Genomic DNA, 26,827 nt, shown 5'->3' on the forward strand with positions numbered 1-26,827 from the left:
CACCCTCAAAGAATGGAAGTTCTCTGAACAGAAAGGAATAACAAAAAGAGAAACTTGGAACCTCAGGAAGGAAAAAGAACAATGGAAAGAGTAAAAAAGTGGGTAAAAACATTTCCTTTTGAGTTTTTGTTTTTTGTTTTGGGATTTTTTTTGTTTGTTTTGTTTTTTGTTTTTCCGTTTTTGAGATGGTCTTGCTTTGTCACCAAGGCTGGAGTGCACATACGTTGATCAGTGGTACGTACATGGATCACTGCAGCCTCAACCTCCTGGGCTCAAGCAATCCTCCTGACTTGGCCTCCCAAAGTCCTGGGATTACAGGTGTGAGCCACCACTCCTGGGCAAGTTTTCTTAATCATGTTTGGTGGTTGAAACAAAAAATATAACACTGTCTGATATGGTTCTAAATGTATGTAAAGGACATATTTAAGATAATTCTAAATGTGAGTGCATACATGGAGCTGAGATTTCTACTTTCCACTCCAACTGGTAAAATAATGACACCAGCAGACTATGATAAATTCCATATATATATATATAGTAATACCTAGAGCAACGATTATGTGGGGGTATCTAAAAGAACCAGCCAGAACTGCAGGCTGCAAAAGTGCTCCCTGTGCAGCCTACAGCCTTGGATCAGGGATAATCCATCTGCACCCTTCCAGACAGGGAAACTAAAGCCGTGTACAGCCAGCTAGCCTCCTGTGCCGAGAGTCCACACACAGTGGCCGTTTCTTCTGCAAGCCCCACTTCCTCTATGCACGCCACAAGCTCCAAAACCTTCTGTCCCGCTGGTGCCCAGGCTCCCAGATGCACGCCCGCATCTCTGCTTGTGCATGGTCTGCTCTCCAGCAGCACCCCAGAGGGTTGTCAGCTGTTGGCCTAGCAGCTCCACACAATCTCAAGTCTAGCTGAATCAGCCAACTTCTCTGCTATGTGGTGGCTAAAGTCACAGCTTCTCTGATGAGACCTGAATGCCTTCCAAGGGTGTTGTTCCTTGAGTACTCTCCCTCAATCTTAGGGCACTCTATAGAGTTTCCTTGTACCTAATAGTCACTTTTTCATTGTACCTAATCATTCCTATGCTAAGTTTCCCCTGCATAACCCACTGGGTGGTTTCTGTCTTCTGACTGGGCACAGATTTCTACAGAATTGTCTCTGGGAATGGTCCCAAGAGATCCCTAATGATGGGATTTAGGGACTGGTGGTGTTGTGCTTTTGGATGTGAGCACAGTGCTGAGTTCCTTGCCAATGAGAAATGTGACTCTTGTAACCCGTGAGGTACAAAAGCATCACAATTAATAAAGCCATCACCTGTTGTCGATTGTGGCAAAGTGCCAATTTAGAGCATGTGCCTTGGAAGCTCAAGTGGCTTCTGCTCCTGCCGTATGGCAGGAATGATGACCATAAGGGATGTGGTATGAAATGGATTTCTTTTGGTGTCCTTGAGCGCTTACCAAGAGCAAATGACAAGCTCTGGTCCATTAATTCCCACTTTGAGTCATGGTCTGAGAATCATACAGCTTCCATGATAGTCCTAAAAGAATCTCTCATTTTTGTAGCCACAGGGCTGACATTGCTGAAAATCAAACAAAAAACTTAATGGTGCAAGTTACTGAATTAAAATGGCAGTTGAATTCACAGTCATGCCAAGCTTCTTATGTGAAAATTTGGGCACTAATCAGGAAAAAATGGGATCCTAAAACTCAAGGTGAGGACATCTTGTTGGACCTAGAGAAACTGACAACACTGACCTCCAGGTCATTCTGAGCCTCCCGTACAAGTGGCAGCAGCTTCCCCCTCACTGTTCACAGAGGCCAGATTTCCTGAGCTGGAAAACATTATGATGCCTTCACATAGGGTAGATGCCTTGAAAGGGGATACTGATCCTTCTCAGAACCCACCACAACCAGTCCCTGCTCCCTCTATCTAGACTTAACTAGATTTAACTAGAGTCAAATCTCAGCATGGCCCAAGGAGATAGGTGCTCACTATGACCCAGGAGGAAATGGCTCACACACCAGAAGAGCTGAATGCCTTGGCTAATATGTCAGCAGAAACCTAGGGAACTTGTGTGTGCAAATGAATTCCATGGGTTTATACCAAGGAGGGCAGAAAACACCACCAGCCATTGGACCAAATTCATTGACAGGAGAGCACTTACCAGAGAATCTCAATTTAATGTATTAGTTGTGCAGCTGGATATGGCTTTAAAGCTTCCTAGGTTGGTTGACTGAAACCTGGAAATGATGGTGACCCGCATTTGGTGAGGCTGGAATGCTAGAGCTTCCCTGGCATGACACAGAGGAGGGGATCTAAAGACCATGGTAAATACACCTGCTGGGCCAGGTGTATCACAGGCAACCTTCAACTCTCCCAACGGCATGCCTCAAGAAGACCCAGAAGGCCCCTCTTCAGGAGGGCACTGAGAAATGCATTAATGAGGGAAGCACCCGCATCCCCAAAAAGATTTGCGGTTGCTCTTTTTCCAGGCCAGGAAGAGCTGTAGGGGACACCACTATTGAGACAGGCTCCCTCATTTCACTGTGGTTGTCGGGGGGTCCCAGAATAGCAGAGGACCAAGTGGCGCCACTTCATTGCCAAAGACAAGGAGAACATGCCAACCACAAGAGCAATAGGGAATGGCAGGAATTCGAATTCTTTGGCTGGCAGAGATCTTATCAGTAGCTAACTGATTACGTTGTCCCTCGGAGGGAAAGACTAGTCAGTCTACTAAGATATCACCTGATATCGTAGGAAATCACAGGAAATAATAGGAAAAGTTCTAAGTGTGGTGGCAAATAACCTGACTCAGTCATCGAATGGAGACTCACTGCCCTTTACCCACTTTTCAGAACTAAGGCAGTTTGCAGACTTACGGGCCCTTGATTGAAGGGAAGCCCAGGTCCCCTTGAAAAGGACACTCTACTATTGCCAAAAGGACACCTTGTAAATCTTTATTTATGCCTTCTCAAAGGGACCTATTGCCACATACTGGAACAACTGCAATTTGGGAGAAAAGTAAATACTCAAACTTTTCAGGAGTTAGTAGATATTCCAAGAGGTAAAGAACTCAGAGCAGATGAGGTCAAGGAAGATGTGGAATGGGTGGTGGAAGAAGAAAGTCACAGATATGAACTACAACTTCTTCATCAATTATATAAACGAGGACAGGAGGGGCTTCGTGTATGGTCTCTACATGTGTTATATGAATGAGTTTTATTTTATCTTTACTAATCATTCTCTTCTTCTTTCTCCTACTTCATGTTTTAAATTTTTATACATGAGTTATTGGAAGTTAACTTTACAATGTAGGCTTTAGGGAACAGAATATTCAGTGATATCTTGTCTGAATTTGAAGAGCAATTGATACAGCCTGTGCTGAGTACAATGACTGCATCTGCTCATTTCGAACAAGTGAGAACCTCTTCACTTGCTAGAAGCATGGATGTATCTTGTTAGGTGGAAATATTGCTATAAAATATTCTGGTGTAAGAAAGTTCAAATGCATGTAAAGGGCACACATGGGGCTGCATAGGCAAAGGGATAGACTGTGCCAGGTAGAAATGTATTGCCTCTCAGCTCCAAAAATGCCATTCAATACATGCTGTATGATGAAAGATGCAAACTTTTAAAGCTTTTCTCCTTTAAAGTGGACACAGTGCTAAGTTTTTCCAACACAGGATGTTGGAGGGTCATTGCAGGAGGAAGAGGCTTCCTGCAGTTTCCAGGAGGGGCCCAGGAGAGGGCCAGTGGTGTGTGTATGAGGACATGCCATGGAGCTCCCCCTCCCAGCCACAGGCCCCAGGACTCACTCCCTCTGCAACCTTGCAGCCTCAGCCCAGCAGTAATCTGTCTGCAGCCCCCACAACATAAAAACCGAAGTTCTTGCACAGCCTGCCTGTGGCTGGGGGGTTCACATGGATCTGCTCCTTCTGCAACGACACAGCCAGCACACTGTCCTTCTGGGAGCTCTGGAGACTTCTGTCCTACTAGTGCCACACTCCCAAAACACCCCCACGTCTCTGGATGCAGATTGCCTGCCACCTCCCACCTGTACTCCGGGAAGTTGCCCATTGTTTGCCCAGCAACTCCAGATAAGCTTCAGTCTCGCTAAGCCAGCCAACTCCTCTGCTATCCAGTGGCCAAATCACATCTCCTCCAAGGAGGTCTGACTCCTTCCACATGTGCTGTTGCTGGGAGAACTGGAAGCTATCTCTCTCAGTTGAGAAGCTGAATCTCAATCCTACGGTGCCACATGGAGTTCCCTTATGTCTTACAGTCCCTCTTCATTATAGTTACTAATTCTTATCATCAGCTTCTCTCATTTAGCCTATTGTATGGCTCCCACTTCCTGTTTGGACTCAGACTGTTACATCAAGATAGACCACATTCCAGGCCATAAAATCAACCTCAACAAATTTAAAGAACTAAAATCATACAAAGCATGTTCTCTGACCACAGTGGAATCAAACTATGAATCAACGACAGAAAGATAACAGGACAGCTTCATATACTTGAAAATGAAATGGCACACAGTTCTAAATAATCCATGGGTCAAAGAAGAAGCCCCAAGGGTAATCAAAAAATACACTGATATGTGAAAACAAAAATACATCTCAAAATTTGTGGCACACAACTAAAGCAGTGCTGGAAGGGAAATTTATAGCACTAAATGTTTACATTAGAAAAGAGGAGTATTTCCCACAATGTGATTATTTCACACTGCATGCCTGTATCAAAACATTTCATGTACCCCACAAATATATACACCTACTATGTACCCACAAAAATATTTTAAAATAAACTGCTATTAACTGTTTAAAAAGAAAAAGAAAAGAGAGAGGGTTTCAAATCAAGACTCTAGACTTCCACCTCACTGTAGTAAAAGGAAAGCATAATAAATCCAGAGCAAGTGGAAGAAAGGAGATAATAAAGGTAGGGGAAAAAACTGGTCAAATCAAAACAGAAAAATAATAGAGAAAATCAACAAAAAGCTTTTTCTTAGACAAGATTAATAAAATTAGTCTTTTTTTTTTTAGACAGTCTCACTCTATTGCCCAGGATGGAGTGAAGTGGCATGATCTTGGCTCACTGCAACCTCTGCCTCCTGGGTTCAAGGGATTCTCCTGCCTCAGCCTCCCATGTAGCTGGGATTACAATTGTCCGCCACTACGCCTGGCTAATTTTTGTATTTTTAGTAGAGATAGGGTTTCACCATGTTGGCCAGGCTGGTCTCAAACTCCTGATCTCAAGTGATCCTCCTGCCTCGGCCTTGCAACATGCTGGAATTACAGGTGCGCACCACCACCCTGGGCTAATTTTTGTATTTTTAGTAGAGACAGGATTTCACCACATTGGCCAGGCTGGTTTCGAACTCCTGGCTTCAAGTGACCCACCCGTCTTGGCCTCCCAAAGTGCTGGGATTATAGGTGTGAGCCACTGTGCCCAGCCAAAAATTGGTCTTTAGAATCTCTACGAAAACCGACGCAGGACAAATGAGAGAAGACACAAACTATCGATGTCAGGAAGGAAAAGGGGCTATCACTACAGACCCTGCAGACATTGAAAGGACCTCAAGGGAATACTGTAAATAACTCAGCTCACAAAAATTTGATGACTTAGATGAAGTGGACCAACTCCTCAAAAAGCACAAACTACCATGATCCACCTAATGTGAAACAATCATTTGAATCACATAAGAATCACACTATAACTATTTATCAGATTGAATTTGCAATTTTGAAGCTCCCTACTAAGAAGTCTCCAGGCCCTAATGTGGAGAATTATAACTTTAAAAGAAGGATTAACACAAATTCTACACAACTTTATGCAGAAAACAGAAAAGGAAATAATACTTCCCAGTTAATTTTAAGCACCTAAGTATTACCCAGCGACCAAACTAGACAAAGACAGCATGAAAAGACAACTACAGACAAATATCCTTCATGAACACAGATTCAAAACGTCTCCCAAAATATCAGCACATAGAATTCTGTGATAAGAAAAAAATTATACACCTTGAATAAGGATTCCAGGAATGCATTCAATGTAATCCACCATATTAACAGGGTAAAAAGAAAAATCACGTAATTATATCAATTGATGTAGAAAATGCTTTTGGCAAAATTCAACACCCATTCATAATAAAATCTCGCTGGAAAATAGAAATAGAGGGAAATCTCTTAATGTGATTAAAAGCATCTACAAAACACCAAAGTTTACATTATACTTAATGGTGAAAAACTGAATGTTTTCTCCCTAAGATAAGGAAAAAGAAAGATGTCCACTCTCATCACTCTCATTCAGAAGATGAAAGTTCTAACCATACAATAAAGCAAGGAAGAAATACAGGGAAAGGAAAGATTTGCAAGCAGGAAAAGAAAAAATAAAACTATCCCTATTTGCAGATGAGATTATTGTCTACATACAAATTTTCAAAGAATCTACAAATAAATAAAAATAAATAAAATAAAATAAAACCTTCCTTGCACTAATAAGTGAGTGAAGCAAGGAACACAGGATACAAGATCAACATGCGAAAGTCAATTACATTTCTATACACTAGCTGTGAATGATTGAAAACTAAAATTAAATGAAAAACGAAATATGTATTTGTAAATCTAATAAAACACGTACAACACTTATACACTGAAAACTACAAAACACTGATGAACTAACTCAAAGAAAATCTAAATAATAAAGAGGCATATTGTGTTCATGCACTGGAAGATGCAACATAGTGAAAATGTCAATTCTCCTTAAATTGATATATAGGCTTAATGCAATTCCTATCAAAATCCTAGTAAGATATTTTTGTAGGCACAGATAAGATTATTCTAAAATTTATATAGAAAGGCAAAACAACTGGAATAACTCAAACAAGTTTGAAGAAAGATATTAAAGTGTAAAGAATCAGTCTACCTAACTTGAAAACTTATTATATAGCCAAAGTAATCAAGACTGTATTGTCAGAATAGACACACACATGAGTAGAACTGAATAATAATAAAAACAAAAAACAGAAATCAATCTGCATAAATATACCCAACTGATTTTTTTTTTTTTTTGAGATGGAGTCTTGCTCTGTCACCCAGGCTGGAGTGCAGTGGCACAATCTCGGCTCAGTGCAACCTCTGCCTCCTGGGTTCAAGCCATTCTTCTGCCTCAGCCAACTGGTTTTTGACAAAGGTTGAAAACAATTCTGTAGACAGAGTGTAGCTGTTTCAACAAATGATGCTGAAACAATTGACTTTCATAAGCAAAAGAAAAAAGAAAAAAAAAAAAAAACTTGACCTAAACCTCACATCTTACTTACATAGAAATTAACTCAAAATAGTTAAAACAGTCTTAAATGTGAAATAGAAAACTGTAAAAGCTTTAGGGGAAAAAAGCATAGGAGAAAATCTTTAGGATATCTAAAGTGGGAAACAGTTCCCAGACTTGAAACAGAAAGTATTAGCCATAAAAGGAAAATATAATAAAATGGACCTCATCAAAGTTATTTTTTTGGCTCTGTGCAAACCCCTGCTTCTAAGAGAATAAAAAGCTAGCTACGGATCTGGAGAAAGTATTCACAAACAACATATCTGACAAGGACTTATATTTAGAATCTATAGAGGACTATGAAAATTTAACAGTTAAAAAAAAATCCAACAACAATCCTGTTAGAAAGTGAACAAACACATGAAGAAAGTTATCACCAAAAAAAGGTATACAGACAGCAGATAAGCACATGAAAAGGTGTTCAACATCTTTAGCCACCTGGGAAATATAAATTAAAGCCACAATAAAATATCACTTCACACCTGTCAGAATGGCTAGAATAAAAAATAGTGAAACAGCAAATGCTGGGGAGGATCTGGAAACACTCCCCATATTGCCAGGATCCATTTCAGTGTGGATGTGAAGTGGCACAGCCATTCTGGAAAAAAGGGTGGCCGTTTCTTAACAAATCAAACACAGAACTATTATTCAACCCAGTAATTGCACTCTTGGGCATTTATTTCAAACAAATGAAAACTTATGTTCACACAAAAGCTTGTACATAAATGTTTCTAAAGTTTTATTTGTAATAGTCAAAAATTGGCATCAGCCCAGATGCCCTTCAACAGATGAATATTTAAACCAACTGTGGTACGTCCATATCACAGAACACTACTGAGCAATGAAAAGGAGGATGCTGTTGACACATGAAACATTTGGATGAATCTCTAGAGAATTACACTGAATGAAAAAAGTCAGTCCCTAAAGGTTACACACCACACTGAATGATTCCATTCATATCACATTCTTGAAATGACAAATTATAAAATACTGGAGGACAGACTAGTGATTGCTTGGGGTTAAGGGGTGGGGTGGGTACAGAGAGAGGGAGAGAGCAGGAGGGAGTTGGGGTGGCCACAAGCAATCCTTGCGGTGATGGAAATGTTCTGTATCTTGACTGTATCACTGTCAATATTCTGATTGTGATTTGCAAGATGTTGCTGTTGGAGGAAACTGGGTAAAAACTACATGTGATCTCTGTATTTTTTTCTTACAACTGCAGGTGATCTGCAATGATCTCAAAACAAACAGGCTAATTTATAAAAATAATAAATACACAAATAGAATCAAAGCAGGAACAACCTTCCCAGTGTGTGAGTCAATGTTATTTACCGCAGCCTTCATAGTGTATCTAGAACCGACACTAGCCATGAGCACCACAGCCTATCCTTGGAGAAACACTGACTCCGCACAGACCATTTTCCTTTCATTTTCTTTATATCAACTCACTTTTCCTTATGTACCCTTATATATTCAAAGGAAAATTGACATCACTACCATTTACCATATCTGGAAAAGCTCCAACATTGCTATGAATACAAAGTGATCATAAAGAAACTACAAGGGGCTGGGCGCAGTAGCTCATGCCTGTAACCTCAGCACTTTGGGAGGCCGAGGCAGGTAGATCACCTGAGGTCAAGAGTTAGAGAACAGCCTGACCAACATGGCGAAATCCCGTCTCTACTTAAAATACAAAAAAATTAGCCAGGTGTGGTGGCGAGCACCTGTAACCCCAGCTACTCAGGAGGCTGAGGCAGAAGAATCACTTCAACCCAGAAGGTAGAGGTTGCAGTGAGCCAAGATCATGCCACTGCACTCCAACCTGGGTGACAGAGCGAGACTACAGCTCCAAAAAAAGGAAAAAAAAAAAAAGGAACTACAAGGAAAGCAATGAAAATCTGCAAAGATCTCTCACTTGGTGACAAGCCAGTGCTGAGAACAAGCTTCTACCTATGCCCCAAAGTCGCTCTGCAGAAATCCCTGAGTGTGACCTTCCAGCATAACTCAGTCTTCCCCGCCGTGCCACACCCAGACGGGCAGCACGGTGGGTAAAGTGCCCAGACCTTGGAGATGAGACCTGCCTTTGAACCTTTGCTCTGCTACCTACAAACCCTGTAACCTGGAATAATTCACTTAAACTCTCCACGCTGTGTTTTCCTTATCTGAAAAGTGGGGCTCATGTTCATTTGTTCGAAGGATTGGATAAAACTATAAATGTGATTTGTCCAGACATGGTAGACTCTCCCTGTGTCTGTTCCCGCCCCACCCCTCTAACCAAACAGCCTACCCTACCTCCCTTTTACAGTCTTGGTTCTCTGCGTACATGGTGTTCATGGTCTCTACCAGGAGAAAAGTCTCTCTAGCTGGTAACTCCATGGCCCCTGATGGTGAGCCCATTTTCCCTAGGCAGGCGCTTTTGGGTAATCCTGCTCACATGGCACTCCTCCTTCATGACCACCCCTCCCCAGCTTCCCAGCAGAAGCACAGCTAAGGAAGCACATCTCACAGGACCCAACATTGCTACAGAACCTAAGCATTCTCTCTGATTAATATTAGCCTATGGTCCTAAATACTTGCTCTTAGCTGGGGCAATAAAGCGAGGGTGGTTAAAAGGCATATTATTTTAAACTGGCCCTGACGTTGATTCTGTTTTTCCCAGTCAGCTAATGTTATCATTTTTCTAAGTTGCATCCTGTCCCTCGTTGCATTTTGGTAGATAACATCTCTGGTTTCATTCTTACAGAAAGATTTGCTACGGGAAAGGAGAAACACGTTACCTCTCAGAGCATGGCTTCCATGGCTGATCTGAGATAGCCTCTAGTTCTTTGCTATTTTGGACACTGGGAAGTCAGATATGTGTATAAATACATGGTCTATTGGCCCTTGTAAATCTCATTGAAAAATGCTACCCTTGGGTGGCTGATCAGTAGAATTGCTATAAATAGTAGCTCTATCAAATATCTTGATATTTCAATTATATTATATATAAATAAAAACTTGGGCTAATAAAACATATATATATATATATATATATATACACACACAAATACTTGGGCTAATATGTTTCTAACCAATTCACACTTTCAGTTTAATTAGGTCCATCATCGGGGAAAAAAAAACAGTTTATAAAGCAATAAATTTTCTTCTAAATGTTTTTCTGTTTAGTAGAACGTGGATTGTGGACCTGGTTTTTGACAGCCATTATGAATTGTAGCAAATATTTTGACAAAATCTACAGCGGTATTAAGCACACAAGAGAATTACTTGAACTGGGTCACACAGTTTTACGTAGCATTTTCCCTTTAACTGCGTGCTTGAAGATAAATATATCATTAAGAACACAGAGTAAAAGAGTTTGTTTTGTTTTTTAACTGACATTTTATATATGCTTATGTCATGGAGCATGTTACATACCTTTGTAAAGAGTGGAGTGTTTTCAGCCAGTGATGCTCTGATTCAAACACACTGATCTGGTTGCCCAGAGAAGACAGCCACAGGTCCAGAAAGGACCATGGGGCTGGCCCCGCAGAGGAGAGATGAGTTCAAGAGGACCTGCTCACACTCTCTGTAGGGAGCCCGCTACTTTTTGCTGAGAGGGCATTTTAGTGTTCTCTCCCAGTTCCTGCTCTGCAGGCAGCATCTCAGAGAACAGAGAGATGCTCCCTGAGCCTTAGAAACTAAAATAAAAGAGGGCAGCCTCCTGTGGCTTGGCCTTTTTGTCAAGTCCATGTTTAACTGAGAAAAGCACCATTTCAAGCAACCTGGAAGAGACTCAAGCAGAGATAAAACTTGGTATGGCCCAGAAATAGGAAGTAAATTATTTCCTATACATTACTTAACGTCACAATAGCAACCCTTAGAAAACAGGAAGAGATAGAAGCAGAGAGAAAAAAAAAAAGCCACAGCTCAGCTCTTTAGTAATTGTTACTATTGGCCTAACTACCTATCAACAGAGCCTGCTGCCCAGAAACGTAGGTGTGCAAAAACCATTGCATTAGAGATGAGGTTGTTCTGTGCAGGGAAGTAAGAATTAAAGCCTGGGTGGTTGTTTTCCTACAGATGTGGATGGAACAAGTGTTTGCAGAGCCTCCACATGTAACCCCAGAGGTTCCCGAGGGCCCAGAATGAGCATTTCCACTGCAATTGACAAAGCAATGGTGATATTTTGTTCAACATGGATTTGTTTGAATTAGTTTTTATTTTTAAGACATGGCACTGATCACTCTATTCAACATAGAACTAGAAATCCTAGCCAGAGCAATCAGGCAAGAGAAAGAAATAAAAGGCATCCAATGAACTAAGCATGTGGCAATAGTCACCAAAGAAAAAGAAAAATAATTCCAAAGAATTGTTAACTTGCTTTCTCAGGCCCTTTTTTCCAAAGGAAACAAACAAACAAAAAGATGTGTCTCTCTCACTTGCCAAGAGCAACCCTCATTCGGAAAACTGAAGTCTGCATTGACTGTTCTTTCAAACAAAACTACCTCATGCAGCTAGAAAAAAAAAAAAAAAAAGCAGGAAAACCAGGAGGAGACATGAGATATCCTGTGTGTCCGAGGGAGACTCACGGGTAGAAAGGATAACTCTCTCATCGGCCATGCCCCTCCGGCTCTGCATCATCAAACACACATGCCTGTGCAGAAGCTGCGGTCAGGAGGAGCAGGGACACCCCTCGCCTTTGTAGTTCAGTCCCTGGGCCCTTCTCCAGACCCCCAATGTGCAGTCACGTGGCAGGAAGCCCCAGGGAGAGGGGCTGGAGCAGCACCCTGAGTGGAGCCATCTGGCACACTCAGGGCTAAGTGTCTGGCTGGGTCTCAGCAGTAAACGGGGGCTTGGGGAGTTGACGCAGCCTCACAAGCAAGCTGGGGATGAAGGAGCACCTCTGGGGCCTCAGAGGAGTGCGATCAAGAGCAGCCATAAGACCAGCCCCCTGGGCTCCTGCACGGCCCCTCACCACATCCTTCCTCCCTCCATCATCATGACTCTCCTCTGAGGATCGAACTCATGGCCCCAAGAGTATGTGTCAAATCAATGAATGGGAATAGATGAATATTTCTTGTGTCTTGTGTCTCTTGTATATACCAAGGAACACAATTTGTGAAGACCCAAGTCCTCCCAAGGTCAGCCATGATGGGTGGTCCTTTCTCCTCTTCCAGAGGCTCCCCAGGTCTGGGCACCTGGCAGCCTGTCTCTCGTTCCTGTGGATCCGTCCATTCTGTGGTCTGTGGAGTCTGGTGTCGTGAGTGACTGTAGGAATGTTCGTCTCTGCCTTGGCTGTGCCTGGTCTCATGATGGAAGCCAGCATCTGGCACGGGGCCTGGCACAGAGCCAACCCTCAGTCCACACTTTCTGAATGACAGAGAACTGCAACTCCCTCACTTCCCTGAACTTGCTGGAGAGACCACAAACTTACACACCAGGTGGGAGCTGAGGCCAAAGGCTCCAAAGCACAGTCTATATTCCAATGCAGGTGCTGTCACACCTTGTGCTACGGTGGAAGCAGCGGAACCCAGGGCTCCTCTCTGGGGCTCAGCAATGCCCTGCCTTGGGAAGGCACGCACTCCACTTTCCAACGAAGCTGGTTCCCTCTTGGGGTTTGGTTCCCCTAACATCCTCTGTATGCTCTCTCCATTGTCAGAAGAGGTTGATCACCACCAGCCCTATGCTAGGGAACAGGAAGCTGTACCTAAGGAGCCCCCTCAGGAAGGAACACTCCTCAGATGTGCGACATTGTGCTGAGGGCCACTGCTCTTGTCTCCGTGCATATAGAAAACCACCTCCCCCTGGAGTGTCATTGGATGAATACCCCATGCAATTATCTGCTTGCACATCCTCAGGGCCACTTCAGTGATGTTTTTAAGCCATGATGCATCCACCCAGTTTTTGATTATCCATAGTAATGGGGGTCAAGGATCAGTTGAATAATTGAAATGGAAACTTTATTCCCACTGAGAGTTCCTCTCCTCTCCACATCCTTCCTCCCTTCCGCAGCATCTAAACAGGAAGAGGGGCGCTGTTGGGCGGTGGAAGGGGTACTGGGTTGCTAGTCCTTATCCCAGCCCCACCAGGACTTCATTAGGGATTTGCTTGGTGTTCAGCAAGCCTGAGCTTCTTGGTGGGGTCTGTGAAGTAAAGGGCTGTACCATGTCATCTTTATTTATTTTCATAACACACTTCTTCAAATTGACTTGCTTTTATCATTTCATTTGTCCCAAGCTATAATAATTGATGTGGTATTTTTTTGTAATATTCATTAAAATAACTCCATGATTATGGCACTTAAAAAAAAGTGATACGAAAAGTGACCACCCACCCTGGCTTAGATCCTCGGACAGAAAGAGACATCAGTTGATAGACTGGTGACACGCACATAAAGTCTGGAGTTAGTTCATAGGAATGTCCCCACATGCGTTTCTTAGCTGTGACAAACGCCCCATGGGCACGTAAGATGCTACGGGGGGTCCTGGCTGAAGGGACGTGGGAATTTCTTGCTAACTGTGCAGGTTTTCTGTGCATCTAAAATGATTCCAAAAGAAAAAGTTTATTAAAAAGAAAAAGTCCCTCCTAATGTCAAATAAATGAGGTAAAAAGTTAAAAACCAAACAAAAGTTCCCCCTGGGGGCTGCATGCCAGCCTTTGGGCCTGCAACCTGCAGGTCTGAACGGTCTGATACTTTGAGCAACAAGGACGGCCTGGGTTTGGGTCGATTTCTCCAGCCCAAACTCCTCCGGGGAAGGCTAAGTGAGAAAGAGAAAACGGATGATCCACGTCGCCGTCCCCTGTGGCTCAGTGGGCACAGAGTGGGCAGAACTTTGCCAAGACAGTGTCCTCCTGACCCACAAACAAGCTCCCTGCATCCTGCCCTCCCGTCACCTCCACTGACCTGCGGCCTCATCCCCTCTCCCTGTGCAGCACAGACTGTTTGGGAAATAAATGCCCCCGGACACTTTCTGGAAATGCTCCCGTCACGTTGACGGAGATGGCTCCATCAAGCTGGTTTCCTGCGCACACCAGGCTGTGACTATGGCGTCCTGGGGAAAAGGCACACAGCCTCTCAGTGCCCAATGTTCCCCTGGAGTAATTGCCTTCTGCAGCTCCCTGTCGCCGCGGGCCAGTCTCACCACATCACACAGATAATGAAAGCGCCTGAGGAACAGAAACAGAGCCAGAGGAGGGCAGGGCGTGGTATATTCCTACTTAGGAAGATGCAATGTGGCTCTGAGCACTTGGCTACCGACTTTTAATCATAGAGTGTGAAAATGAAATCACTTTCAGCACCTGAAGTGATTTCTTTGGTGTCACCTACTGTTTTTGTAGATTAATTTTTCAGACCAGAAAGAAAAAATGTTTGTATTTCAACTACTACAAGAAAAGCTGGTTCCCCCTCCTTGTAGCCCCAAAAGTTCCTTATGTAAGGAGTTTGCTTTCTTATTTGTTTTTTTTAAAGGGAAGAGCTTACTGGCCCAGATGGGGAACAAAATGCCAGGGATGGGACCCTGCCACACCCATCACTCGGGGGGCTGACTAATCAGTGTCTGTTGGATGTATTTACAAAAACAATATGTTTAAAACTTTCAATAAACAGATTTAAACACAGATTTGTATATTAGCCTCTGCCAACTCTTCTCCAAGCCAAGAATCCTTTGTCCTTATGAAACCAAATGATGACTGTTCCTTGAGTCCAAGTCCTGGCCTGAGAGACCCTGGCTCTTCCTGGGGTTTGGTTTTCTCTTCCTTTTGGTGGCCTCTGACCTCTCACTCTGGCTTTATTTCCCACTGTCTATCCTCTGGGTATGTTCTCACTATAAGTCCCCTCAAATCCTTTTTGGAAGGAGGCAGGGCTCAAATGATAAACCACCCAACTCGCCTCCCAAGCCAGAGTTCAGAATCCCAGCCACAGCAGGAGGAAAGAGCGAGCCTGGCTTCATTTTCCTCTTCCCTTAGCACAGGGATCCACCCCCACACTTTCAGTAGGACTTGCTTTCATTTTAGTTTTTAATTTTGTTTTCTTCTTTCTCACTCATTTGTGGGAGGTAAAAATTAAAACAATTGAACTCATGGAGATAGAGAGTAGGGGAGTGGGGGGAAAAGTGGGGATGGCTAATGGGTACAAAACTATAGTTAGAATGAACAAGCTAGAATTTGATAGCATAAAAGGATGACTCCAGTCCACAATAATTTATAGTACATTTAAAAATTAAAAGAGTATAATCAGAATGTTTATAACACAAAGAAATAATAAACGCTTGAGGTGATGGATGCACCATTTACCCTGAAGTGGTTGTTAAACACTGCGTGCCTGTATCCAAATGCCCCACGTACCCCATAAATATATATACCTTCCATGTGCCCATAAAAAGTAAAAATAAAAATAAAATTTTAAAGAATTTTTTTAAAGTTCTTTCTTCTTTAAAAAAAAAACATTTCGTTGAGATGTTTATTCCGCCTTTGAAGAATTCTGCTTTGCAGCAACATTGAGGGACCAGAGGACGTTATTCTCAGTGAAATAAGCCAGGGAGAGAAAGAAAAATGCTATCTGATGTCACTTCTATGTGGAATCTAAAACAGTCAGACTTATAGAAGCAGAGAGTACAGTGGTGATCACCAGGGAGTAGGGAAGGAGAAATGGGGAAGGTGAGGGTCAAAGGGTACAAAGTTTCAGTTATGTGAGACGGCTAAGTTCTGGAGGCCTAGTGTACAGTGGAGTATCTGTATTGCATACTTAACATTTTCTTTCTTTTCTTTTTCTTATTTATTTATTTATTTACTTTTGAGACAGAGTCTCACCCTGTCACCCAGGCTGGAGTGCCGTGGTGCGATCTCAGCTCACAGCAACCTCCACCTCCTGGATTCAAGTAATTCTCCTGCCTCAGCCTCCCGAGTAGCTGGGTTTACAGGCGCCCACCACCACGTCTGGCTAATTTTTTCTATTTTAGTACAGACAAGGTTTCACCATGTTGGCCAGGCTGGTCTCGGACTCCTGACCTCAGGTGATCCGCTTGCCTCAGCCTCCCTGGGATTACAGGCGGGAGTCATTGCACCCAGCCCATGTACTTAAAATTTGCTAAGAGAGTAGATCATATGTTACGTTTTCTGGCCACACATAACAATAAAGAAGGCAAGAGGAAACTTTGGGAGGTGAATACGTCTACGGCCTTAATGGTGCTGATGGTCTCACAGGCGCATATTTATCCCTAAAGTCATACAGTGTATGTTAAATATAGACCACTTTTTACAGAACTCGCTTTTAAGTGCTGGGAATTTCAGTCTTCAGTTGAGCATGAGGGGAAGCACACAACTCCTCATGTACCCTTTAGGTGGACCCTACTTCTTCCTCTCTAGGAGGGGTTTTCTGGCACATGTCTCAAGGCCAGCCTCTGAAGATGAAGTCTTCCCACAGGAGGAGAATTGTTCCTTTCACTCAGGGTCTCCAACCCATCTCTTACCGTTCCCAAAGCGGCGGAGACTTTTGGAATTTTAGAGCAACAGTGCTTCGGGGATTATCTAACACAGCCACATCACAGTACGGTGCCCCCTCTTTCCTTCCTACACTCAGGGTGGACAGTGCAGCCTGGCCCCAGTGGTTCTCCCTGCTGTGCTGGGCAGTGGAAGCCAGCTTTACCTGGACTTCCAAGGCAATCATTGCCAGTAAGATTTGACACCTGAGCTAAAACCAATTTGCTACCCCCTCATTCTAAAGATCACAGAGCAAGAAAAGTTGACCAGCTAAGGAGCAAGATGAGAACAGACCTACATCTCACCAGAGCCCAGTCAGTCACCCAAAACACCAAATTCCAGCTGCTCCCACTCACATCAGAGTGCTCCAGGCATGTATGTGCAGACACAGACTCAGGTGCACGCAGACAAAAATATGAGTGCATTTATGTGCCCAGCCTTGTCTGCTTTCCCACCTGCTAACAAGTGTTCTGGCTTTGTCCAATCTCTTCCTCCCCTTCCTCCTACCTCTGAGAGGTTTTGCCTTTACTAGACTGTTCTATAGTCTTTTGTATGATGCATAATCAAGATGATTGGGAAATAATGACAAAAGCCAAACAGGCAGATGGTAATGAAAAAAAGCTATGAAAGAGGAAGACATTATCCCTTCCAGGTGTCAGGGAAACTGTATTCAACAGTTACTCACTTGTCCAGCAAATACTGACGGAGTCCCCAGCACATCCCGAGTTTCATTCAGAGCTGTAAGACTGGGGGAGAATAAGGGAGTGGCCCCCTTGCCCTCACGGGGCTGACATTTCAGTGTGAGAGACAGGTATAAATAGGAAAATACATACATGAGTGAAGTGATTTTAGAGAACACTGCAATGAAGAAAAAGGAAGACAGTGGTATGAGTCACAGGGGAGGGGTAGGAGGCTGTCTATGGAGATAGACCTGGGAGATAAGAAAGATTCAGCCCCGGGCACATCTGGCTAAGGGCGAAAGACAGAGGGTGCGGTGAGTGCCAAGGCGCTGAGGTGGGCACTCTTCCCTGTGATGCAGAAACCAGCAGAAGGCTCATGAGTTGTCAGGGTCACCACAAAGTGGGCAGAGCCAGGAGAGAAGCCAGGCAGCATGTCAGGGACAGATGACACAGGGGTTAGGCCACAGGAGAAGTTTTGTTCCAAGTGGCATAGGACTTGTCTCTGAGAGAAAGTCATCAAGAGAAGCAGCGAGGGCAGAGTGGAAGGAGGAACTTCTCACGGAGTCTGAAGAAGAGGGACACTGGAGTTGCTGCAGGACGGCAGGAAAGTGGAAGGAAAAGAGGCACCAACCGCAAGGGATTGAGGTGGAGCCTGCTTCAGTTTCACAGGGTTCGAGCAGAAAGCTTGAGTTCTCATGGTGCTTTCTGCTTGCTGCTCTGAGTCTGGGGTTCGTAAAGCTGCTCTGGGACTGGACCACCTGCGTCCCGTCCCAACAGGGTTATGTGTGCCTTCTATGCGGGTTACTAACACGTGTGAATGAGCATGTGTGTATTCTTGGAGAAGCACTTAGTCTCTTCATGTATATCTTTCCCCAATCCTACATGGGAAAACCAAATCCGGATCTCCCAACCCGCAGCGAGAAGTGATCTCCCCGCTGCCGAACCTCAGCAGCAGGGTCCCTATGACACTTTTAGGTGAATCTTGGCTCTTCTCACATTGTAGCGGATTTAGCTTAGCTCTCTGGACTCTAAGATCTTCAAAAGTGAGAGCTGCACTTTTTTTACGACTAACTCTTTCTAGCATCCTCTGTGAAGCGTGACCGACCTGCCAGGCTGCAGGAGTCTCCACCACCTCTAGGGTCCTGTGCCACCATAGTCACTCCTCACCACCTGAACAGGACGGTGCCCTGTAATGACTGGTTTATACATCAGGCTTTCTCACCAGACCATGCGCTCCTTGAAGGAGTAGATGAAAATTTCTCTTTCTTAGCCCAGCTCCAGGTAGGTACTTGGTAAGCAATTGTCCAATGGAATCTCTCAGCTATTTTGGGAGAGCAAAAATTACTGTGGCTTTTTCAAAGAGTTTGCTACAGTAGGAAGTAGCAGGACAGTAATTCCCTCTCCAAGACCATGCTGGCCAAAGTCCCTCCTGCCCTGTCCTTGACCTCCTGGAGTTCAACTTGATGGGGTCGCCAGCCCCCATTCCCATTTGCCCTTCATAGGGTGTGCTGGTGAGGCCCCAGGACCATTGAACATGTCTGTCCAGCCTTCCAATCAGCTCTTGGCAGCGGGGCACCTAGGCTGCCAGGGCAGCTTCCAGCACGAATAAGCACTTGGCCCTGTGTGCCTCGGCACTCACTCCCTCGGTGAGGCAATCTACCACTCCTTCCGTTCCCGGGGTAGGCTGTCCCAGGAAGATGCGCCCAGCCCAGGGAGGAGGGACAAACAGGAATCGGGCCCTGACCTTCTCAAAAGTCAGGCGAGGGGTCTGGAGCAGGCTTAAGATCTTGTTGACTCCTTCCTGTTCTCTCCGGGTCCAGTTCCACAGGATTTGGCTCTGTTGGGAAGAACACAGAGCATGTGGGCTGGGGGCCAAGGCACGTGTGTGTGCTCAGCAGCAAGGGTGGTGGGGAAATCAGGTGGGTGCTGAGCTCAGGAACAGGGACTGGATGAGACACTGCTCAGGGGCGAAAGAGTGAGGTATTGAGTGTGTTGGGCTGAGGATGGTGGCGATGGCAAAGTGGGATTTTGGTCAAGTTGTACGGTCCACAGCTGGCCAAAGTCCAGTTTCCTCCCTTCACCTTCACTCCTGCTGTATACAAAGCCTTCTCCACCACCACCAGAGGGATCCTTTTTAGACATAAAAGTCCACCTACACATCCCCATTCTAGCTAAAACCCTGCAGTAGCCCCATCACTCTTGGGACAAAGTAATGTCCTCCACCTAGCAGGGCCCATGTAGGCCGGCCTCTGCCCACCTCCTCAGCCACTTCCCAAGCCCAACTTCTTGTTGCCTGCAGCACAGCCACACACTGGCCTTTTGGCTCCTTGGATGCCGGCCCATGTCAGGGGCCCCAGGGGAGCTGTACTTATGGCCTGAAGTGCTCTTTCCATTCCCAACTGCCTCCTACTCAAGCTTCACTTATGTCCTCAGGGAAGCCTCAGGCGCCTGCTCCCTGACCAGCTCAGATTCAGGGTGCTCATCACAACTACAATTAAAAAATTAAATGTATCATTACTTGCTTAATGTTGCAATCCCCATAAGAGCAGGGATTTTGTACCCTATTCCCCAGCTCAGATCCCACTGCCCTGGCATGCATGGATGGATGCATGCACCCTCCAATCAAACCGAAGGCCCCCAGGTTCTCCTTCACGCTTTGCTCATGCTGTTCCTCAGCCAGGAATTCCCTTCCTTCTCTTGATCCACAAACCCAAAATCCACCTGTCCACCTACTCGCTGCCTCCTCAACAAAGGCCTCTGGGACCCCCCAACCCCCTGTGAGTGGTGATCTCCCCGCTCCCAAACCTCAGCAGCAGGGTCCCTGTGACACTTTTAGGTGAATCTCTGCCTGTCTCACATTGTAGTGGATTTAGCTTAGCTCTCTGGACTCCTAAGATCTTCAAAAGTGAGCGCTGTACTTTTTGTTCTCATTGCGAGTTCTTTCTAGCACCTAAACTGGTGCCTGGCAAACAGCAATGAGTAATAACTATTATGACTGATCAGGCAACAGACCAGTGAAACCTGGTGTGTGAGGAAGGTGCTGTCATTACAAATATTACTTAACAGATGAGGAAAGGAGCTTGATAGCGGTGAAGCAGCTCACCCCAAACCACTCAGCCAGAGACTGGCAAAGACAACCTGTGGCCGAGGCTATCTGGCCCCACACCAGCATGTTCAACCACTCAACCAAGCCCCACCTTTGGTGTACACCTTCCCCTTGCACTGCTAGACAGAGGGGCTGGGCAGCCACCTCCTATGGGTCTCCCGAAGGTTCAGCGTTCCCTCGTGGAGAACATCTCCAAATGGGGCTCAGTCGGCAGCAGTAATTGAGGCCAACCCTGCTAACTCTAAGAGCGCAAATCCCCAACAATCTTAGCTAAAAGCACTACAAATCTCCATAAAGGACTTTTCAAAACAGTGCTCTCTTCAGAAAGTCCATGCCTAGGAGCTGGTGTTGAAAGTCATCCCTCAGGCCGGGCGCGGTGGCTCAAGCCTGGAATCCCAGCACTTTGGGAGGCCGAGACGGGCGCATCACGAGGTCAGGAGATCGAGACCATCCTGGCTAACACGGTGAAACCCCGTCTCTACTAAAAAATACAAAAAAAACTAGCCGGGCGAGGTGGCGGGCGCCTGTAGTTCCAGCTACTCGGGAGGCTGAGGCAGGAGAATGGCATAAACCCAGGAGGCGGAGCTTGCAGTGAGCTGAGATCCGGCCACTGCACTCCAGCCTGGGTGACAGAGCGAGACTCCGTCTCAAAAAAAAAAAAAAAAAAAAAAAAAGAAAGTCATCCCTCATTCACCTGGCAGTGATTCACCCTCAGGTGGAATCCTGGCTCCGTATCTCACCAGTTGTGACCAAGTTACTTTACCTTCCTAAGCCTCAAGGTTTTCATCTTCAAGTCAGGGCCACAAGAACCCCAGGCACGTGGGAGAATGAAGCACAAGATGCTCAGCACTGGGTAGGGTGTATCATAAACACCTGGTTAACACTCATGGTAGCATCACTGTGGTTAGGATTATTCTCCTCAAAGGTCTGCAGTCCTGTGGCCTCTCAGCAGGAGGGTGCCCAGGGAAAGGGCCGCTTCCTTCTGTCCAGAGATGGGCGCTGGAGCCTCAGGAAGGATTACCCCAGGAGACACAAGCCATGTGGCTTGCTGGGAATACACAGATCAGGGTGGCAGGTCACAAGTGCCTCAACACACCCCCTCCAGCCTTAGGCATCCACCTCCACACCAGCCCCCTCGCATCCTCATCCACGCCAGGAGGACAAGTGTGTGCATGTGTCCCAGCAGCCCACATGCACCGGGAACATGGGCCTCTCAGGAGACCCAGCCACTATCAGCCTGGTACCCCTGCCCTATCGAAAACCCACGGACGGCTGGAGGCTGTGCTCATGGGTCTCCCATCTGGGCAGGCAGGCCAAGTGTATTTGCATATCATTTGCGTGTGTTGACACAGCCGTTCCCATCTCTGCAAGGAGCACTTCCAAGCTAACCTGTTATTACTGCTCCTCTGAAGCTGGCACTGCCTGCCCGCCCACAGCCAGCGAGTACTATGCAGAGACACAGGCCGGGAGCTGACTGAGCTCGGGCTCGTCCCGCTGACTTCCCTGGGCCTCTGTTTCTCTCCTGGACAACAAAAAACTACACACCTCCGTTGGGCAGACTCAAGGAGAGCTCCCTGCCCACAGAATGTCAGCGTGTGCCGGCGCGGAGTACTGGCCACAGAGTAGTGGGCTGTTTGTTATTCTCAGAAGATCAGGAATTAATCCGGATGGAGAAGTTTGCCTCAATGTTCTTCCCAGATGCTGGTTCTGAGTCTCACATGGTGGATCCCCTGTGCTGTGGTTACTATTCACACATGATATATAAAAATATAGGATTGCCCAGTTAAATTTGAATTTCAAAGACATAATAAATGTTTTAGCATAAGTATATCCTGTGCAGTCTTTGGGACACGCTTCTACTAACAAAGTTTTCATTGTTCACCTGAAATTCCCATTTTAACTGGGCATCCTGTATTTTATCTGACATCCCTACCTGTGACCCGAGGCCCGTTGGTTTCCATTACGACTTATATCCTGTTTTCTCACAGTTTTTACCTAAACTCAAAGGAACACAGTCTCCATTTCCTAAATGTGCAGCTTCCCAATCTAGAATAGGGAGGGCAGAGGTTACATGTGAGGAAAACTGAGACTTGCTGAGGGGAGAGAGGGAGGGGAGGAGAGAGAGAGAACATGTGTTTCCTAATTGAGGTAAAAATCTAAAATCTGTTCCTCTCTGGTTTCTGTGAGGAGCCTGGTGGTTACCATTGTGAACGTGAGGCCACATTTCCTGTGGCAAAGGGTATGTGTGTTTTTATCAACAGAGCCCGTTTCTAGGGCTTCTCTCAGGATGTGAGGCCCGTGGCAGGTCACAGAGGAAGAGGCGGGCCACGGCAGGGCGAAGGGGGCTGCCCTGGCGCTGGTGTTGGATGGGGGTCCAGCCGTTGAGGCTCCCTGGAGAGCCTTAGCCCTGTGTGGGACGACAGCCCCCCTCAGGCCCTCGACCCAGATTCCCCTGTGCACACCGGCCAGCTGGAACATTCCACAAAGAAAGGCTGTGGAGACTGGGCCTTGCCAGATTCCCTGGGGCCCTCAGGGCAAGTTCCAGCTCCGCCATCCACACAGTGTCAACATCACAGGGACAAGGTTCAGGCACGAAGCGTGTGTCGGGGGCCCTGTGGAGGGCGTCTGCTCACCACACAGGGGCTCTGCAGCCTCTCTCTCCGACAGGCTAAGCCCAGGCTTTTGGCACTCACTCAGGAGGGAACCATTTTCCTTCACAATTTTTTTTGGAGGAGGGAGATCTTATTTTATAGTAAGATCAATAGATATATTATGGAGTGTAAGGTTAAAGTTTTATATCTTTAAGATACAATGCAAAAAGTACAATGAACTGTATAAGACTCCATTTCTTCCTCCATAAAATGGTATTGGTGAAGGTGCCATCCACACGGGCCCATTACAGAAATTAGACAAAGAGACGTAAGCAAAGCCCTTCTTAGGCACAGCCCCAGGCCACGGTCATATCTTCTTTAATTGGAACTTTGCCTTCAGACTGGGCCCAAGGATTAACATTCCTTCATCTTATCTGGCTTATCAGACCTCTACACACAGAAAGAAATTGCAAAGCAGCAAAGGGAGTCTAGGTTTTGAGCACCAGAGGAAGTTGGTTAATCTTCAGTTGATTTTCTGATGGCAGCTCTGGTCTGATCTCAAACAGAGGATGGGGTCTGACAGTCCTTACCTTGTCTGACCCATCAAGGTGGGCACCCATCCTATTCATCTGTGGCCACAGACATGGCCAGCCTGGAAGGGATGGAGACCTTCATTACCAATGGAGGTACTATCCCCTAGCTCTGCCCCTCACGGCCTTTGGCCAGGGCTGAACTCGAGTGCCCCCAGCCCAGAACACTGCAACGGCACCTGCCCTCCAAGGCACAAGATGCTTTGGGGAAGGATGTGGTAAGCTGTGTCCAAGGTGCAGGGGTGTGGTCAGGAGGGCAGAACTCACACCAGGTATGTGGGTCTGAGGTGGGAGGCTGCAGGACCTCTGAATCTCCTGGCTGGGTGAGAGGAAGGAATTGAGCCTCAAGACACGAGACCCAAGGTCAGCACCCTGCTTGCTCTCACACTCTGTTCTAACCCATCTTCAGAACATCAGAAATGTAGCGGTAGTGATGCTTCCCAAGGACTGAACAGGGACTTTCCCACTGGTCCTCGGAACTCATGTGCACCCCTTGGATTTCCCCCCTCAACAGAGAGGTCAGCCCCATTCCATCATGGAAACCCTCCCAGCCTACTCTGACGAGATTGTCCGTGCCCCTGTCTTGGATGGGTCGACCACAAATGACTTAGGAACTAAATGAAGACTATGCATTGGCCTTGACCAATGGCACTGAACAATTAGCGTCGATGGCTCCATCAGGCTCTAGGTTAGTAGGAGAATATTCTCAAAAATTTCAGAGTATAAGGGACATCTCTTCTAATTAGAGTCCATGATGTAGTCATACTTTCTCATTGATCTAATAATTGGTACAAATATACAAAAACAGCCGTCCCAACAGTGTGCTGCCATGTGACCTTGGGTTTTTCATTCTTGCCTGTAATCCCCCCTTACCACCTCAGAAAGCAAGGCTTCAGGCGTGCAATAATGCCTGCATTTCAGTTGCTCTTCAGATTTACAGCCTCGCCTCTGAAATATGAACGGGCTTTTTGGAGATAGTCTCACACACAATTTCAGCCAATAGCTGATCAACCCCAGTCATATAATTAGTTCTTGCTAACATATTACACTTTGCCTAAACTATATTGGAAGATGTTCTCCAGTTATGAAATCTGATTTGTCAAAACCAGCCTTGTTTGGAGAAGAGGGGGGCCTCATTCTTCTTCCTTGCAGTGGGAAAGAGGCCCTCAAAGCCTTTTCTTTAAATTCTAAGCCATGATCCAACATCTTTGTCTTTTCCCAATTTCAGCTTGTACAGCCTTTCCTTTTAAAAAACAAAGTATAACAATTGCAATTCTCCCTTGGCCAGTGGCCAGACATCCAAGGGCCAGAGCGAGGAGATTAACGGATACACCCAGAGGGGACAAGGTCAGAGAGCAGAACATTCTGGACACATGTTTGTGTCAGAGACCAGACCCCAAAGGACTGGAGAGCTCCCATCAAGACGGGATGGCACCTCTAGCTACAGTGACACGCAAGGGCCCTTCAGAGCCTGTGCATGGAACATGCCTGTGACATTAATTAATGCCAGGCAAAATGTAACAGCAGATCTTGGAAACTAAAAATAGATCTTTACTAACTGATTCATCCCCTGACTGCACAGAATTTGGAGCTTTTTATCTGCTTCTCTTCTACATGTATATTATATTACGGCCTTTTTCCCCCTTTTCTCCATCTTTGTTGTTCTTCCTTTTCCCTCTCCTTGGTGAAAGGTCTAAACCTTTCAGAAATGATGTTCCCACTCAGCTCCCCTCCGACCCAGAGACATGCTCGATAAGCAAGGAGATCACTGCTTCTCCTGCTCCCATGGTTGTCAGCCATGTAATTTGTACTTAGTATTTTCCATGCCGATGTCCCTGCCTGTTGCATTCCACACAGAACTCTGCAGCTTCATTTCCTATTACAGTCCCTTCTATTTTAGACTTTGTTGATTTCTACTAGGAAGGAAGCCTATTTTATACAAATTAGCTGGACAGCTGGGTCTGATTGCTTCTGATTACTGGGCTTGGGGCCACTAGGGAAACAGGCTTCCCAAAGCCCCTTGGATGGAGGACCATTTCATAGGCCCCCAAAAGTGTGAGTCACTACTCACGCTAGAGAGGAAGGGCCAGCAGCCCCGGTTGGAAATCAACAGGTCAAGTCAAAGGCAGGACGGCACCTTCATCCACATCTGAGGTTTACAAGGCTGTACTGAAAGGTGGGGAGGAGGGGCTAGAAGCCCCTTGGTTCAGAAGATCTCACGGGGACCTGAGTGGGGCTCGTGTCAGAGATAACTGCGTGTGCTTGGAAGGAATCATCCATCATGCTTGCCTGATAGAATCACTCGGGAGGCAACAGACCAGGCTCAATGATTAAGATCCCTTCATCTGGCCTTGCATCCCAGACCTCCAGGTGCACAAAGAAATCACAAAGTCCTCTCTCACCTTTAAGTGCTCAGTCCACAGGCAGGTGGGGGCTGCCGCTCTCTCCCGAAAACCGGTGGCTCCGATGAGGCAGGAGCATTCTCTCTGCTCGTCCCATCTCTGCCTCTGCTTCTCTTTATGTCTTCTCTAGAGAAAAACCGACTGCTGGAGATTTAAAAAAAGAAAAATTGTGTGTGTGGAGGGTGGTGGGTGTCGGGGGTGCCGGGGCGGTGGGGGTGGCAGAGGGACACCGGGGGTAGGTGTGCAGCCTGCCCTGGTGTGGGCTCGGGTTTAATGGCCGACGCTGGTGATATGGTTTGCCTGCTGAAGCTCAGTGCCACGGCAGCTCTGTGTGTGGGCGGCGGCAGCTACACGGCTGGGTTTCAAACCATTACACTGAACATTTGCAAACAGATAAAAAAACAAAACCATCCGGTACAAATGGAAACTTCTGTTCTCCTTTCTCTTTCTTCACTCCTTCCCCTTGCACCTCTCCTCTTCGGTTGAGGAGGAGGAGGGTGAGGGTGGGCATTTCTCTCGCTGGGCTCCCTTGGCCCCCTCTTTTCCGACCACACCCCTCCCATGGCCACTCACATGGACAGGGAAGTCAGGTCTTCCAAACTGACTCCCCCAGCTTTGGGAACGTCCAGTCATGTGAGAAGGACTTTCTCTCCTCCAGGGTCCAGCTCAGAATCCAGCC

General features: G+C 46.0%; 1 protein-coding gene across 1 annotated transcript in view; it reads right to left on the reverse strand.

Moving 5' to 3' along the window:
* Positions 1-26,583, reverse strand: part of ZNF831 (zinc finger protein 831) — a 120,018-nt gene extending 93,435 nt beyond the window's left edge. Inside the window, exon 1 of the mRNA XM_008012577.3 lies at positions 26,149-26,583. The gene's annotated coding sequence lies outside the window, so the exon portion shown is untranslated. The remainder of the gene's footprint in view (positions 1-26,148) is intronic.
* Between the last annotated feature and the right edge of the window lie 244 nt (positions 26,584-26,827).

This window comes from Chlorocebus sabaeus, chromosome 2 (genome assembly GCF_047675955.1).
Source record: "Chlorocebus sabaeus isolate Y175 chromosome 2, mChlSab1.0.hap1, whole genome shotgun sequence".
In the NCBI taxonomy this organism is placed as follows: Eukaryota; Metazoa; Chordata; class Mammalia; order Primates; family Cercopithecidae; genus Chlorocebus; species Chlorocebus sabaeus.